Below are 15,922 nucleotides of genomic sequence, written 5' to 3' on the forward strand. Positions count from 1 at the left end.
GTCATTCAAGGCGCTGAGGCCAAAACCGTGGTGCGTCCGTTGCTGGGAATCCAGCCCTGTCGTGAAATGATTCATCCACAGACATTTTCTTGTCTCAGTTGACAGCTATTTGTAAGAGCAGCCGTCTGGCCTAGAAGGTTGATATCTAAGCAGAGGCAGCCTAGAGAGCTAAAAATTTCTTTCCCACCAAACTTAATCTTATTTTGCCAGACATCTAATATGTACACTAATCATTTGATTTGGCTTGATTTTAATTAATTCTTGCTAAATGTCTGGTGCTAATTGTTCATTCTAAAGGCATTGTGGTATTTTGGAGCTACTGTCAGGAAGTCAGCATTTTTTCACAAACCAAGAGGAAAGTTTGAAGTAAATGTCAGTTTGAAGCAATTTCTAATACTAGTGGGTAATGATACCTAAATGATAGGATAACTTTTGAAATGAGTGGATTCTCTAGGTATGTAAGTCTGCAGAAGGGGTCTCAGAATGAAATAATGGCATATTTGTCCAGTATACTTTTAATTTTTTCTGTGTGTGTCCTGGGTTTGAGTGAGTGGTGGGGTTTTTTGGTAGCAGGGGAGGGGGCTATAGGGGTGGCCCCCTGGAAGAAGCTTCTCGAAGCTCCATAAAGGGTGATTTTTCCCCATGCCAGTCCTATCTCGAGCCCCAAGCCTGGCTCTCTGTCCCTTCTTATTGCCAAAAGAGAAGGGGGAGAGCGGCTGCGTGGTGTTTGGCTGCGCCGACCAGGCTCAACCACGACAGTGTGCTGCTCAGGCAGAATATTGCAGTGAAGGAAAGCTGTCGACCTTTTTTTTCATTGTGCTCTCTGAACCTCGTATTTGAAAGAGAAATGTAAGCTCTTTATTTTAAAGAGGAGTTTTATTTGCTTACTTGTGAGACTCACTGTTGCTGTTACTCAGCTGACAGGGGGCTGCAGTAGAAAGAGTGCTTGCAGCTGAGTAAGAGTGTTCACAGCATTATAGTGTGTTCTGTGATTCATGCTGGCAAAACGCCTCTGTATTCATTATCTCTGTTTATTTCATATATGCATTTCAGTAGCATAAGCCTTCATTGAGCCTATTTGGAATGTGTTAAATGTAGATGCATTTTACTGTTTGGTTAAGCAGTGGAAATGTGCAGCTACCCATATCACCAATCATTATCACTCGCATAGTAATGGTTAATCTTCCTGATTAAGATTATTTTGGTCATAAGAGACAAGAGAATGAAAAGGAAACATTTTATTGATGTACTGTTTGTGTTGTTCACATCTGCCTTTCTCTTCTTTAAAATCCTACTGCAGACAGCACTCTGACCTTTCAAACTGTGTTTGGCGTATCTTGCTCTACATCAAATTTTTCTTTCAGGTAGGAGACAGAGATTAATGAGAATCTAAATTTAATTTCTCTTCTTATTGCCAGTGGAGAGCTTTGCTAGGTTTGAAGTAAGTTTTCTTTGCCAAATGGTTGACTTTTCTAGGATAAACCCCCTTTAGGGCATGTAAAAAGTGCTCTGATTAAAATATTGGCATTCCCAGACCCCACTAAAACTTGGGCAGGCTGCCAGACCCCACTTAATGAGGATGCCCAGTGTCTGCCATGGCAATGGCAGTCAGTGATTGCCAGTGTTTGTTGACTCTATCTTTACGCAGACGTTAGGAGGAGCAATCCCCTGTGTGTCTGGCGCTGTAATAAAGAATGCCTGCTTACTAAAACCCCAAAATTGAGTCTTAGAGAGTGAATTAATTACCGCTTTTTGGTAACAGGCTACTGTGCTTTGTTTTTAACTTTCAGCATCCAGTAGTTGCAAGCATCTTCCAACAGTATTCTATTCTTTAAACACAACTTCCACTCTTCCTGATTTCAGAGAGTATTAGAAGGAGAGTGTGCGATTCTTTTGTAATGACCTCTTTAGTTGTGTAGCTGAGCCTATTATTCTGTTTTTTCGTACGTGTAACCTACTTGTTCTCCATTTCATAGAGGGAAAGGGGGGGCAGTCTGTGACTGAGCTATGAAGCAATCTCTTTTAACAACCTCCTTCTTCCTCTAGACTTTCATGAAATTTTTCCTGTGTGTTAATTAAGAGTGATCCATTCTTACCTTGGACTTGTCAGCACCTTTAAACATTCCATTAGGTGTTAATGACACATGAAGCAAGAATTAATATGAATTTGTTAGTCTGTATCTGGTAGGGATGCTCTATATGTAATTGCCTAAATGTATCAGTGTTTCCTAAACTACTGGACTTAAATGGTATTGCTTCATTTTCTGCTTTTGCTTAACCATTAGTTATTGAGTCAAATGATGCTAATTCGTAGAGCATATTTTGGCCTGTATTGTACAGTATTTCAGCTGGACATTTGCCATGGTCTGCTTGGGATTTTCATAAAACAGAAGTGAGTTGCCTGACTTCTGCCCTGTTGGTCGTGTTGAGGAGCGTAGCAGAGGTGTGGGAGAGAGTTGTGAGGAACGCTTATAAATAACCTGACTGAACCTCCATGGCTGTTGAACTGGCACCTTCTGCGAAATACCAGATCGGTGTGTGTTCTTCTCTTATCGTTTCACTTTAATGGATGACTGGTTTTGTTGGTCTTGCTTACCTAGTGTTAAGCAAAATGAAATTGAACATTTGTGAAAACATGTGCAGATAAGGTACAATACTCCTAAATTAAAGATTGCACTCGGTCATATAAAAGCTAGAGGTGAACAGACTAATCGCCTCAGTTGGCCAGTGCAGTTCGAGAGTAGATGTTTTCTTTTACGGAAGGTTTGTGTTGACTATAATTCCTCACCAAACCTGTATGGGTAGTGGAAGTGGAGTGGAAGGGGGTTCTGTGAATATTTTCAACAGGGATGTTTCTGTGTTTGTGACCCTTTACCATTGCTCGTACTGTTTTAATAACCTTCCTAGCAGGTTTTTAGAAACAGCACATTTGAGATTAACTTTTTGCAAGTACCCAGTTTTCACTTCACATGTTTTCAGTGATGAGCTATCCTTATTGAATTGGGAAGCCTAACGTGTGATCCCCTGTCCTATCAAAGCAGCTTGCACAATGGTACTGGTTTGGTGCCTGCTTTCACATAGCTTATAGTAACAGAAAATTTTTTGAAAGCTACCGTTGTTGATGAACAGAAATACTGCCAATGTTGTCAAATGTGTGTTTTATCTGACCTGTTCTACTTAACATCTTATGGCAAAGCTTTCTCATCAAAACATCTGACAAATATCTTTATTCTTACAGTGTCTTATTAGATTGATAATGCCGGTGGTCTCACTTTTTAATGTAGTGATTTAATGTACTGAGGATTAGGGAGCTAAACATCTCTTCAGTTGCAAGAGGAGGTCATCTGCAGTGGGTACAGAGGTGAGGATTCAAACTCACAGCTGTAGATGAAAACCACTGCTCTGTTCTAATGATCTTAACAGCCTTTTGATGAAAACGAGTCCCTCCCCGGGGCCGCAGCCCTTCCCGAGCTGCTCCGGCGTGGGACACCCCCGCACGCTGCACCTCCCAGCGCCGAACCGCAGCAGCGGGGGCTGCTTCTTCCGGCAGGGTCCCGGGTGCCTTCGGGCGCAGCCGCCTGAATTGGGCATGTGGGGCCCCTCACAGGCCATAAATCAGTGTGCTCCACCGTAGATCTCCATGGGTGGCAGGGGGGGGCCGCCCTGCCGTCTCCCCACAGGACAGGGGGGTCTCTGCTCCGGCACACCTCCCCCCTCCTTTCTTCCTCCGTTCCTCCACTGACCTTGGTGTTCACGCAAATGTCACAACTCTTCCTTGCAAGTCCAACTCCTCCTCCCAGGTCCTGTCTTAACTATGTTGTCACGGAGGAGCAGGTAATTGGCTCAGTTTTGGTGCAGAGGTGGAGCTGACTTGGAGCTGGGGGAGCTTTGAGAAGCTTCTCCCAGGGGGCCACAGCTGTATCCCCCCCCCTGCTACCAAAAACCCCACCACTCACTCAAACCCAGGACGGTGCTGAAACTGTCAGTCCTCTAAAGAGTAAAACTAGGAAAAAAATCTGTTCATTTGGTGGTTGTAAAAGTGAAGCCTGCAGTTGGTAGGAAATGAGGAGATTTTGGCTGTTTGTCTGCTTTGAGACAAATTAATAATACTGGGGAATACCTTGCAGCCCAGAAACTGGCTAGTTCCAGTCTGAGCTGTTTCCTTAGGCTTTCATGGATGCCGATTAATTAGTATGTCTCTTCCTGTTTCTTTTCAGCCTGGAGTTCATCTGAACGAGTACCTCAGGAGAACCAAAGCCTCTGTTGCCAAAAGGCTTTAATTTGCCCTCTGTTAGGTCAGCCCTGACCAGAGGTTTGCACGTTGCACTTTCCTATGTCTTGCATCTGAAGATTTACATAAAGGAAAGAATACCCTGAAGCTTTTGCATTCTAACGGGTGAAAATGAACCGCGAAGCATATATCCTTGAGGGTTCTGAGAAAGAAGGGAGATAGTTGTCATCTTTTTTCTGGTTTTGCCCAGCTGAACTTGTCTCCCAGAGGAACAGCTGTATTGCAGAGAAGAGAAGCTGTCCCATTGAAGTAGCTGCAGATGCAGCGTACGTAGCTGGAAATCCCATTGTACCTACACCCTTTCGTAAGTGATCCCTCCAAAACTGAGGCTTCTCCTGGATGTTCCTGGTGAGGCCCATCGCGTGACGGAGGTAGAGATTATATTGCTCTAAAGAAGAAAATATACTTGTCTCTTTACTTATAAACATTTTATTTTACAAAATGATTCAAGGATTGTTGCATTTACCTGTAAGAAAAACCTTCTGAACTACCCATTGGTCAAGAAGATAAAAGGTGCACTAAAAGCTGTGAATGAAAACTTGGGAGCAACTGTTTTAAGACATTGAAATTATTGTATGGTTGAAGATACTGAAAGCACAGTTGTTCCTCTAGAAAATGAAGAGATAAATGAGTTGCGATATATTAGCTGTTGCACATTTAGCTGATGCTTCCAAGATGTTTGCATACTTATTAAGTTTATGGCCATGGCAGTAGACTGCAGATAAACTTCAGCAGCTTCAGCATCTCCCGAAGTCATGAATTTACAGAATTCCTGATGTATTCCCAGGGTCAGTGAGTTGAATTGGTTTTGAATTGGAAAGTTTTGTCACAGAGTTATAATAGTCTCAAAGATCTAACTTGCTTGCTTTAAGTGGTATAGTAGATATTGAGCCAAGAGAAAATACGTAATAAGTCATCTTTGTGATATTGTGAGCTTTGAGTCTTGTTTGGGTGAAGGAGAAGAGCAAAATTCTACTGGGTGCTAAGGATAGTCTCATTTCAGAGTGTAAAAATGTCAAAAGAATGTTTGTTTCTGTTTCTGACCGTGGTGTGTAAAATACACCATAGTCACCTTGTGTACTTGAGATGTTCTCAGATGTCCCTGACACCTACCGAAACCAAATGCTGTATGCAATTGGTTCTGTTATCTCCCATGTATTTCTGCTAGTTCTCCAATTGTTCCTGTAGGGAGACTTCTCTCCCTCTCTCTCTCTCTCTCTCTCTCTCTCTTTTTTTTTAATATTTTTTTGGTAGTCCTCTAGGATACAGACATTTCAGAGACGTCATGCATCCGTAATGTCTAAATGGCTCCTTCTTCTTTCCTTTCCCCTTCCACCACAATCAAGAAATTCCAGACAGAAGCTCTTTGGTCAGTAACAGCTGCACAGCAGATAATTTTTTGCATCCTCAGAGGTGTCATAGTTGTAACTCCATATATGCAGTTGTGATACACATTTATATTAAGCATCTTCCCGTCTTTAAGTTTCCTCAAGGCTCTTCTGATCATTCTTGATTCAGCATTTTCCTCTATTTTCTGTTCCTGGTTAGAAGTAGCTCCTTTCAACAGAAAGAAGTTGAGATAATCTGTTGTAAACTTGATTTTTAGGAAATTTTAATATTTTGCAGTCCTGTGTTGTGATTCAAAAATTGTGCCCCCTTCTTTCATCTCTGGGGTTTATAAGGTGTCAGCAATGATCTAGTCCATCCGGGAGCTTGCATCAATGCCTGAGAGAGCCATATGTGTCTGCCTCAAACAAGGCTATAGAAAAGTGTTCCACTAGCAACCCAGGTGTCATCCACCTGCTGGGCAACCCTGCAGCTAGTTAGCTTAATGGTGTATTCCTCTACTTGTCGTTTCTGTGAAGCAGACTCCAGTTTTCCTCTCTGTTCAAATTAACCAAAACCTCTGTGCTCTGGACAAAAAACACGCCCATTCTGGAGACTGTCAGGAAGTTTGTGGCTTGATGGATTTGATCTATTTATGTACTTCAGGATGTTGCACTCCCAAATTCTGCGTGAGCACATTGTTAGGAGATTGCTCCAGCCTTCTTGTGTGGGGAGCCCGTGCAGGGCGGGAGCGTGGGCAGAGGGAGCCACAGATGAGATGCAAGACCTGAGTGACCTTAGGTGCATGTAGAAATCCAGTCATGCTGCTACTACTTTAAGGTATTATTTTAGCACGCGGAGCTGTGTGAGGATTTCTCCGCAGCAGTCAGAGCTGGGATTGTCATGTAAACATTTTACCCAGCTACATAGAGTAAACCAGGTGATCATTTCACTGGGTGGCTTTAACGGAAACGTTTATTCAAGATGAAGGGGTTCACAGTCTTCAACATCCCCATTCTAGCTGTGATATTCTCGGATGGCCCTGCAAAGTCAGAGTCCAGGAGTGGTGATGGAAATGTACTGTGTGACAAGAAGCCCTGTACACTTCAGATATTGCTCGTTCTTAGTGTGGTAAAAGAGAGCCCCTTGGGACCGACTGCCATCGCTATTTTCTTGTCCCACCCACTCTATCTAGCATTTCTTTTTAGTCCACAGAGGCTGAGTCACTGTTGCAAATTCTGGGGTGATGTGATTTCTAACCTGTCTGTGAGTCAGAGCTGAGTTGAGAAGGGGGCAAAACAACAGGAGAAATGCAATCTAGATGAAATGTTTTATGTTAATGGCAATTCTATTGATATGTGTTGAGGCAATCTGGTGGCTTAATGTGTAAAAATGCATGTGCGCATTCAGACCACTATACAGTCAGGTCCATCAGTAGATCTTCATTCCTGTCTTGCAAGGGAGTTTTCCTGCAGCATCCCATTGATTTCAGTGCGCATAGAGACCATTGCAGCTTTTTCTGAATTCAGCTGCTTGCATGGTTGGAACCAACACAGTGCCATCTCCTGAGTCTGGTGAATTTTACCTGACAGCCATCGTTTAAGAAGTAGTGGACATGGATAAAAATACTTAGTGAACTTGAAGAGAAAATGGGTAGTCTCTGCAGGTCCTAAATAGGGCTAAGAAATCGATCCTAAATAAGAAACAGAGAAAAAATTGCTTCTTGGCTGTACACTAGAGGCCTCTCTTCCACAGGTGTAAAACATTGTTTTGTGGGCACAGTAGCAGCTCTGAGCTGAAAAAGTAGGTGAGAGTGAAATCAGGACAATTCCATGGAAGAGAGTAGAGTTGTGGAGGCAAAACAGGGATTGAAGAGGTGAACTGTACTCCCTCTAGCTTCATCTTCGAATGATACAAAGGGATTTGTAGAATAATTCAGGTCAGAAGGGACCTTCTGGAGTTCATCTAGTCCAGCCTGCAGTAATAGGACTGAGGCTTTTCTAAAGAAATACTCTTGAATCTAGAAATTTGTTATTTAGATCTTAAAACTTGATATTTTTTTCATATATTTTGAATTGCTTGTGTTTGGGCAGAAGTGCAGTAAAGGTCAGTGGAGAAAAGTAAAGTATGAAAAACACCCTTAATTCCCTGAGTAAGTGCCAAAAAAGAGCAAAGTTGACCTGAACTCTTGTTGCAGGTGGGAGGGAGTTACCATCCCATGAGTAGCTGGAAGCTGTTGCATGTGTTTAAAGTAACCAGTGCTGTTTTGTTTCCCTGAAACGTTCCCTTCTGAGTGTTTGATGTAATTAGTAAAGAATCTTGCCTTTACTTTCTGAGAAGGGAAACAGCTGACAGTTCTTTACTCACATGACGTATTTTTTTTATTGTATTCCATTTGCCACAAGGCTGCTACCACTGTTAGATAAAACAGTCAGAGAAACTGTTCCACATCACCTGCTAAAACATAAAGGTTCTCTCAGAGGTAACTGATGGGTCAGAGTAACATTGAGTAAGCTTTTTGTGAGAAAGGAATTTACATCTTGCTGGAAAGCTTACTGTATCAAAACTTGCTTGTTTTAAAACAGAATGAAAAAAGCATTTTTTTTTCCACAAAAACTACATTTATATTGGATCGTGTGTTCTTCTGTAGTCTTCTGTGATACCATGCAAAATAAAAGGAAAAATAATTCAGAATGAAAAGTCATAACATTATGGAGTACTGTAAAATTTCCTTATAAAATGCCTCTTTCAGTTTTTATTTCATAATTCGTGTCATCAGAAGGACATTTTACAAGAAACTTTCTGGTTTGATACGTTGTTTTTTTCTGATGGAAAACAGATCCACAGGGGCATTTCTGACAAGAACTGAAAACTTCTTGTTTGGGAGCTTTGCTCTGTATTATTTAGTTATGTTTATTTGTTTATTTGTTTGTTTGGTTGTTTTTTTAGTTCCTTTACTTTGCATTTCCACTGCAAATTTGGAATTTGCTCAGGGAGTTGCTAAAACTCTGTTGTTCTGATGCTTCATTCTGTTCTGTTGCTTCCTTTCTCTTCATTGGTTTTGCATGTAAGAGTATATATTACTGTAGAGGAGATAGGGTCTCTTCGAGGTTGGTCTCAGCTGTTGAATATGGCTTGTCTGACTCGATAGCTAGCAATATTAGTATTTTCTTAATTTCTTACATGTACAGATACTACGATCCTCATTATTTTTGTATTTTTTTTGTATCTCCCACTGCCGATTTCCCAGTTTTGTTTACCTGCCGCTAATCCTATGTAGTTTAGCAGTTCCTACAAACAGAAGAAGACTTCTACAGAAACCTGATAATTTTGAACCCACTTTATGTTTCTGTTCACTTTGAGTTGAGGCTGATACTAAACCAAACAAGGTTTTGCTTCTGAAGAGCACGTACTGGCTATGTTGAGTCTTCTTCCCATGGCCAAGTGTTTTCCTTCATCCAGCACTTGTATGTGTTGATGCGTCTGTGATTTTCCTGTCATCAGTGTTCCTGTCCAGTTAGGCAGAAGTGCTGTGCTACAGAAGAAGATTACGTGCTTGACTTTTGCTGAAGTAATTAACATACAACTGGACTGCCTTCTCCAGTTTAGTTTATGCTAAGATAGCTTTGTAACACATACTGACCAAAAAAGGGGATGCAGGATGGCAGTACAGCTTCCTGGAGTAATTTCTGGAATGCTGTTGCTTGGGTCTCACAGTGACAGTGTTTCTTGTATTAGGATACAGCATAGGAGAAAAAAAAAAAAAAGGGACATACACAGGTATTTGACTTTGGAAAGTCGTCATGCTTGCTGAGTGGTTTCTGTTTAGCACTATTTTGTGTTATCATCTTTATGCTACTGAAGTTAAAAGAAAAATGCTTAGAAAATAAGTGAGAAAGGAGGAGTGTCTTTGACTTTCACCTGCCAAGTTTCTCTGTGAGCTTGCATGTGTGCGAGGCTCGGATGCTGTACCAGTCAGTAGGCTTATTAGGCTTATTTCAACATTGCTCAACAGAGCCGAGACCTTGAATACACAATTAAGGATGGACACATCTCTAACTTGAGTAGCGGAACAAGCTGTAGTAAGGTATCACATCAAAGTCTGACCCACTAGAAATGGTAGATGATATGAAAACACTTAATTTTAAAGTACTTGCTCTTTAGGTCTGCTGAAGTGATTAGTCACCTTTTTGGTTTCTGTTTAACTGTCTGATTGCTGACACAGCGTATTTTTTTGTTCAAGGTTTTTCATATCAAAGTAAATTACAAGATACAGGATGGATTTGTTTTGTGAACATCCCTTTTACAGTCAAAACTTCACATGCTGCTGGAGTATGTCTGTTTTCACCAGAACTATGACTATGCTAGAAAGGAACTCTTCTTAAAACTTGTAATTGAGTCAAGTCTGGAAATTAATAATGCCGCCGAGTGCTACAAGTGCATACGATAATTACTTGATGCTTGCTAAAAGTTGTGGAGTGGCTGGAAGCAAATAGGCACGTTGTGAGCATCCAGACCGAGGGGCCTCACAACCAGCTGTTGTGAAGGACATATGCAAGGTCGAAGGAGATAAGGAAATTGGGATTTTGAGAAACTGCCTATGTTGCAAAGAGGTAAGGAGGTTGGAATGTAAAAAAGAATAACAAGATAAACAGAATGTAGGTACGGCAGAGCAAGGCGTGTGAACGAGCAGCTTTAAGCTATTAGCAACCAAAACGTAACATGCGCTTTGTGCTAGTGTAGAAATTGCTGTGTATCCTTTAATAAAGTGGCATTAACTTGATCACATTGATCGTGCATGTTGTGTCCGAGACTTCCGCGTCACCACGCTGCACTAAGCAATCCCTGTCTGTCTCCTTCCTTTCCCTGGGAACACACAAACACTAATCAGAGCCAGAACAGCGCTTTTAGGCTCACGGCGAGAACTTCTCACAGAAAGCGCTCGCACGTACGATCGTCGCTGTACAGCAGCCTCCCCTCCAAACTGCCACGGTACGCTAAGCCATCCAGCTCTCTCTGCTTCCTTTGCCTAGGAACACACAAACACTACACAGAGGCTGTACAAGCTCTTTTAGGTTCCTGGCGAACTTAAACTGCTTTGTGCTTATATTGTCTGTAAATGTGGCTCGAGTGATGCCCAGCAACTTGGTGAATCGTATTGTTTATTATTTACCTATTTTAGGAGGGTGGGGTATTAATCCCATATGACTTTCTGCTTTTTTACATTGGTTTATACTTGGCTTTCACTAGTGTGACATTCATCTGTAACCCTGTGGTCAGTCTGCTGTGAAAATAAGTATTGTATATTCTGTATCCTGTAGGCAAAGATGAAGCAGTTGTTTGAAGCATGGTGAAAACTGTCCGATTCTCAACAGCAGGTATGTCAGTGGGTTTTGGTGAGCTCTGATCTAATTGGAAAATTACAAACTGGAGTCAAAATTAATAAATTCATAGGAAATCTTGAACTCGGTTGCTCAAAATATAATACTGAGGACAATACTCTGAGATCTTATTTGTACGCCTTGAAAAAGATTGTCATTACTTTTTTCCAGTAGTGACCATTTCTTTCACAGTGTTGATGAAATGTGAGTCAGTGGGATGGGATGGAAGTTCTGTATGCCTGGAAATGGATGCTGAGCGGCAGCATAGGGAGAAGGTGGAATAATCTGCAACATTTTTTTTCTAATAATACTTATTTTTAAATGCCAGCATAGTAATTTGCTGCTCATGGAAAGACTTTGGACAGGTAAAAGCAACAGAAATCTACAGGTAATGTGCACGCAGTAATTTATTAATTTTGGTTGTCTTGAGGATACTTTTTTGCCAGCTTTCTCAGTGTATTGAAATACGAACCTGCAGATGGGGGTATTGAAAATTGGAGGTGCTATACTGAAATCTAATCTAAACCTCCCAATTTTCAAGTATTCTGTACCTTACCGTCCTTCCTCCTGAATGCCCTTCTTCCAGATTGTTTTGAATGAGTTCTTAGAACATGCACTATGTTCATGTTTTTTTCTGTAGAAAAAGAATTTGAAATAGTTCTGCAGAAATACTGTTCTGTTTCTTACCTAAGCCATCTCTCTCAGACTAGTACTCCCATAAAAAGCCTTAGCTGTTAGTAGTCGTACTGAATACACTTCCTCTTCAGGGATGTCAATCTGTTGACATACCACAGTTCAATACTAAGGTTTTGTATTTTTATGTTGGATGTTTTTTGAATTTTCTGAAGGTGAAAGTGGACGCCTGGGATGTGCACTACACGGTCTTGTAGTAAGTCACCTCTGTATCAAAGAGGAGGATGTGACATGGCAGTTATCCTGACAAAGCCCCTTCTGTAACTGTTGATACCTTATTTTCTCCCAGCCATACGTGCAGCTTGCTGAAGATGATAAGGTTCGGTACGAGAATGAAATGCAGTTGTGGGAAGCAAAAATGGTCAAACTTGGATGCGAAGACCTGATACGTTCCAGAAAGCAAAGCCAGAAAAGAAAACTGCTGAAACCTGTAAACAAAGCTGAAACAGCCAAAGCTTCTTCATGTGAAAACGAGGCAAAGTTAAAGTTGAAAAAATCGGAAGAGTGAAATGGTTAAGTATTTTATATTGATGCCCTTTGGTTGTCATGTCTTTGTCCTGCTGTGTTAATGCTGCAGTCTGCATTAGCACCAAAATTTGGAGAACCCATAAAGGGCCCACTGGAGAAGTAGAAAAGATGATCAGGTAAGAGGATGCGGTATCTCTCAGACCTGACTGAAATAATCATTGCAGGTGTAGCCTCAACTGTACAACAGTAACTGGTTAATCAAGCTGTGAATAGTGATACTCACTGACATCAGCAGAGCTCTCCAGTAATGGTAGATAACGGCTAGCTTTTACAAGATATTTTGAATGAAAGCAAGAATATTCTGCAATGTTACCATCTAAATGCTGTAAATAAGAGCTGAAATCTGAGTTAATGCTGCTGTGTTTTATTCCTCCGTGGTATTGGTAGCGAAACGTCTACGTTTCAACAAAAGGCACAGGAAGGTAAAATACTAACTTTTATTTCATGCATCTTTTTGTACAATCAGTGTATACCACTTGTGTTGCATTTCATTAAAGACCATATGAGTTTTGTGTAAACGTATCTTTACAGGACTTTTATTCCATGGCTTTGTTTGGATACATGCAAACACTTTGCCTTCCTGTTGTCACCTTTGGGACAGCCTGGAAGGAAGAAACTATGTGTGAACTGTTAGAACTTTGAGATTTGATGTAATAAATGTAGGTATTTTGAAGAGGTGCTTGTTCTTGTTTACCGGGGTCTGTCTGCCTTAGTGAAAGCCTCATAGGTATTTTGGAGAGTCTATTTTTAGAAGGCAGGCAAGCTTTTTCAGTAGGCAGTGGATTTCATCCATCCCGAATGACTCAGAAAAGCCAGCAAAGCTTCGCTTTTACCAGTGGGAAGTGGAAAGCCAAAGAGGAGTTGCTCGCCCATTTGTTTTACCTTTCTGTTTCCCGCTGGTTTTAAAACGTACCGCTGCTAACTGTGTCTGAGCGCACCTGGCTTTCCTCCTTTGCAGGAGAACACAGAGCGCGTCCCGGGGGCGGAGGCTCTCGCTCCTCAGCAGGTTCCCGGCTCGTCCCGAGGGGCAGCCGCCCGCACCCAAACCGTCCTCGGAGCGGCGGGGGGGCGGCGGGGGAAGCCGGGCCGGCTGCAGCCTGGCCGCCGGCATCTGCGCAGCTCCTGCCCGCTCCAATTAATTGTGCGGGAAGCCTTCCCCCTCCCCTGCCGCCCCCCGCGCCCGCCCGCGGAGCGGCTGCAGCCGCGGAGGGGAGCGGAGCGGAGCGGGCGGGGCCGAGCGGCGCGGCGCGGCTGAGGGGGGGGAATCCCGCCCGCCTCCCTGAGGGCGCTGCCGCCGCCGCGCATGCGCGGGCTCGGCCTCAGGCTGGCGAGGGGCGGCCGGGCGGGCTGGGGCTGCTGGAGCCGTGCGGGGCCGCCCGGGGCTCTGCCGAGCGCTGCCGCGTCCTGGGCGCCCGCCGGCGGGCCTCGCCGCAGGAGATCCGCAGCGGCTGCCCCCGCGCCTCGCTCCGCGTCCACCCCGGCCGCGCCGAGCCCCACGCCGAGGAGGCGGCGACGCGGCGGTTCCAGGTGAGGGAGGCTGCCGGCCGCCCCGCTGCTGCCGGCCTGACCGGCCGGCCCCTCTGTGCCCGCAGATCCTGGGCAAGGCCTACGCCGCCCTCAGCGAGGCGGAGCAGCGCGCCCTGTACGGTGAGCAGGGCACGGTGGGCGAGGAGGGCGAGGTGCTGAGGGGCGAGCGGGACTGGCAGGAGTACTGGCGGCTGCTCTTCAAAAAGGTAAGAGCTGGGCCGGGGCCCCGCAGGGCTCGCCTGGGCGGGGGCAGGCCCTGCGGGAAGCGGGGAGCTCCCTGCTTCGGGCCTGTGGCCGTGTCTCCCTGGCGAGCTGCGGGTAAAGCACGTGGCTGCTGTTGTTTTGCTTTGTTTTTTTGTTTTGTTTTTTTTAACGCTGTCTCTGAAATCCATCTGGTGAATAAATCATGTAACTCCAGAAGTGTCACTTCTTTGCTTCAGATCACAGTGAAAGTTATTGAAGACTTTGAAAAGAGCTAGAAAGATTCGGACAAAGAGCTAGCTGTTATTAAAGCAGCGTATGTGGATTTTGAGGGTGACCTGGACAGAATAATGGAGTCTGTGTTGTGCGTGGACTATACAGATGAACCAAGAACATGGAAAATGGTAGAAAAAGCCATTGCCTCTGGAGAAGTCCCATTCTACAAAGGTTTTGTAAGAGAGTCTAAGCAGAAAATGATTGTGAGAAAAAGGCGGGTAGGTTATATCAATCCGGGACCAAAGGGAAGCATTTTTTTTACGATAAGCTTTTAATCTTCCTTGTTAGAAATAAAATGGAACTGTTCTTGAGGCAAATGTTTGCCACAGGGTTTCTGGGTTACAGATCTTGCTCTGTGTCTTTGACTTTCACATTTGGACACCTGTATTCTCCACCCTTCCCCCCCCCCGCCCCCCGCCTCCCCAATTGTTGTGAAAGGCTTCTGAGCTGTGATAGGCTGCTGCCAATCTTTATTCCTTTGTTTTATTATTCATTCTTTATTTTATTATTATACACAATGGTTTATTACAGTTTAGCATGTCCCTGCATTTATTTACACAGCTATGAGTTGCTGGAGTTCAGTGTACGTGGTAGAAATACGTTATGCTCGCCTTCTGGCGAGTGTGGAATAACATGCTGGACTAAATGGACCTCTTCTTCAACGTGGGGTTTTTTGAACACTTTGTAGATCTTACATGCACATCGCAGTAACCGTTCTCTAAGTTAAAGAAAATGTAATAGCTGCCAAGACAAAAAAAGCGTGGGTGGGGGGAACAGGGATAGGCATAGACATCACATTCAGCATTGTGAAACAACAAAAAACTGTCCCGCTCTACTAAAGCCAGAATGGTCTTTCTTTCACCAGTTTGTCATCTGTGGCCAAATTTGAAAACGATTTGTGTTTCCTTGCAGCTAGATGTATACAGATTTAAAAAAAAAAAAAAAAAGTTTCATAACTATTGTAAGACTGTCAATTAACTTGCAAAATTCTTGTTAAAAAACTAGTTTGCTACTTTTGGCAGAAAAAGAAGCTAGAGACGCAGAAGAGACTAAAGCTGAACTGGACTTGGTGGAGAAGATGATTTGAAAGCACTGATTCAAGTAAGGCTTTTTCTATCTGCTGAAGAGAAGTATGTTACTGGCCTATAATTCTGTTCTCCCTGATCCTCTTTGTAGTTTGGATCCTTGCAACTTGAGAGTTCTGAGGTTAAAAACTGACCTTAATGTTAGCTACCTATGTACTTTACTTAATAGTCAGTGTGGTATGGATTTTATTGCCTGCGTCTTTTGAAAATTAACAAAGTTATTCAAATATCCTTATGGCATACACAATCAAAATATTTAACTTCTAGTTTTAGGTAGTTAGACAGGGAGTATTAATGATTCTTTCTCTGAGGGATTCCATCAGGATGTAGAAGCTGATAGGTCTTACTGTTTTGTATCTTGAGGACCGAGGAAAGAAACATACTGTTTACATTCTGTGCGGAGTCGCGGACGAACGACACGCCGAGATGGGTTCAGTGTGGGAGATAGAGCATCAATCAATGTGTGTGTCTATTGGTCCAGGGTACATATATTTATACAGACAATGATAATTATTATGCCTACTAGTCACTAGCTGATTGGCTTAAGCTCTAAAGGTCGTATTCGCACGGTCCACCTACTTGCAGTTAGCTTACAGCACAAGCTTCTCATAACA

The 15,922-nt window shown here is 43.1% G+C and overlaps 1 long non-coding RNA gene and 1 pseudogene across 1 annotated transcript; both read left to right on the forward strand.

The window, feature by feature from the left end:
• The first annotated feature begins 10,360 nt into the window (after positions 1-10,360).
• LOC116964518 lies at positions 10,361-12,043 on the forward strand. The gene is made up of 3 exons (XR_006165458.1): positions 10,361-10,609; positions 10,939-10,995; positions 11,981-12,043. It is a non-coding gene; the product is annotated as an uncharacterized LOC116964518 (long non-coding RNA).
• A 20-nt stretch (positions 12,044-12,063) lies between these two features.
• Positions 12,064-14,540, forward strand: LOC122153555 (annotated as a pseudogene).
• The last annotated feature ends 1,382 nt before the right edge of the window (positions 14,541-15,922 follow it).

This window comes from Tyto alba, unplaced genomic scaffold (assembly GCF_018691265.1).
Source record: "Tyto alba isolate M040663 unplaced genomic scaffold, T.alba_DEE_v4.0 Super-Scaffold_200000105744, whole genome shotgun sequence".
NCBI classification, from domain to species: Eukaryota; Metazoa; Chordata; class Aves; order Strigiformes; family Tytonidae; genus Tyto; species Tyto alba.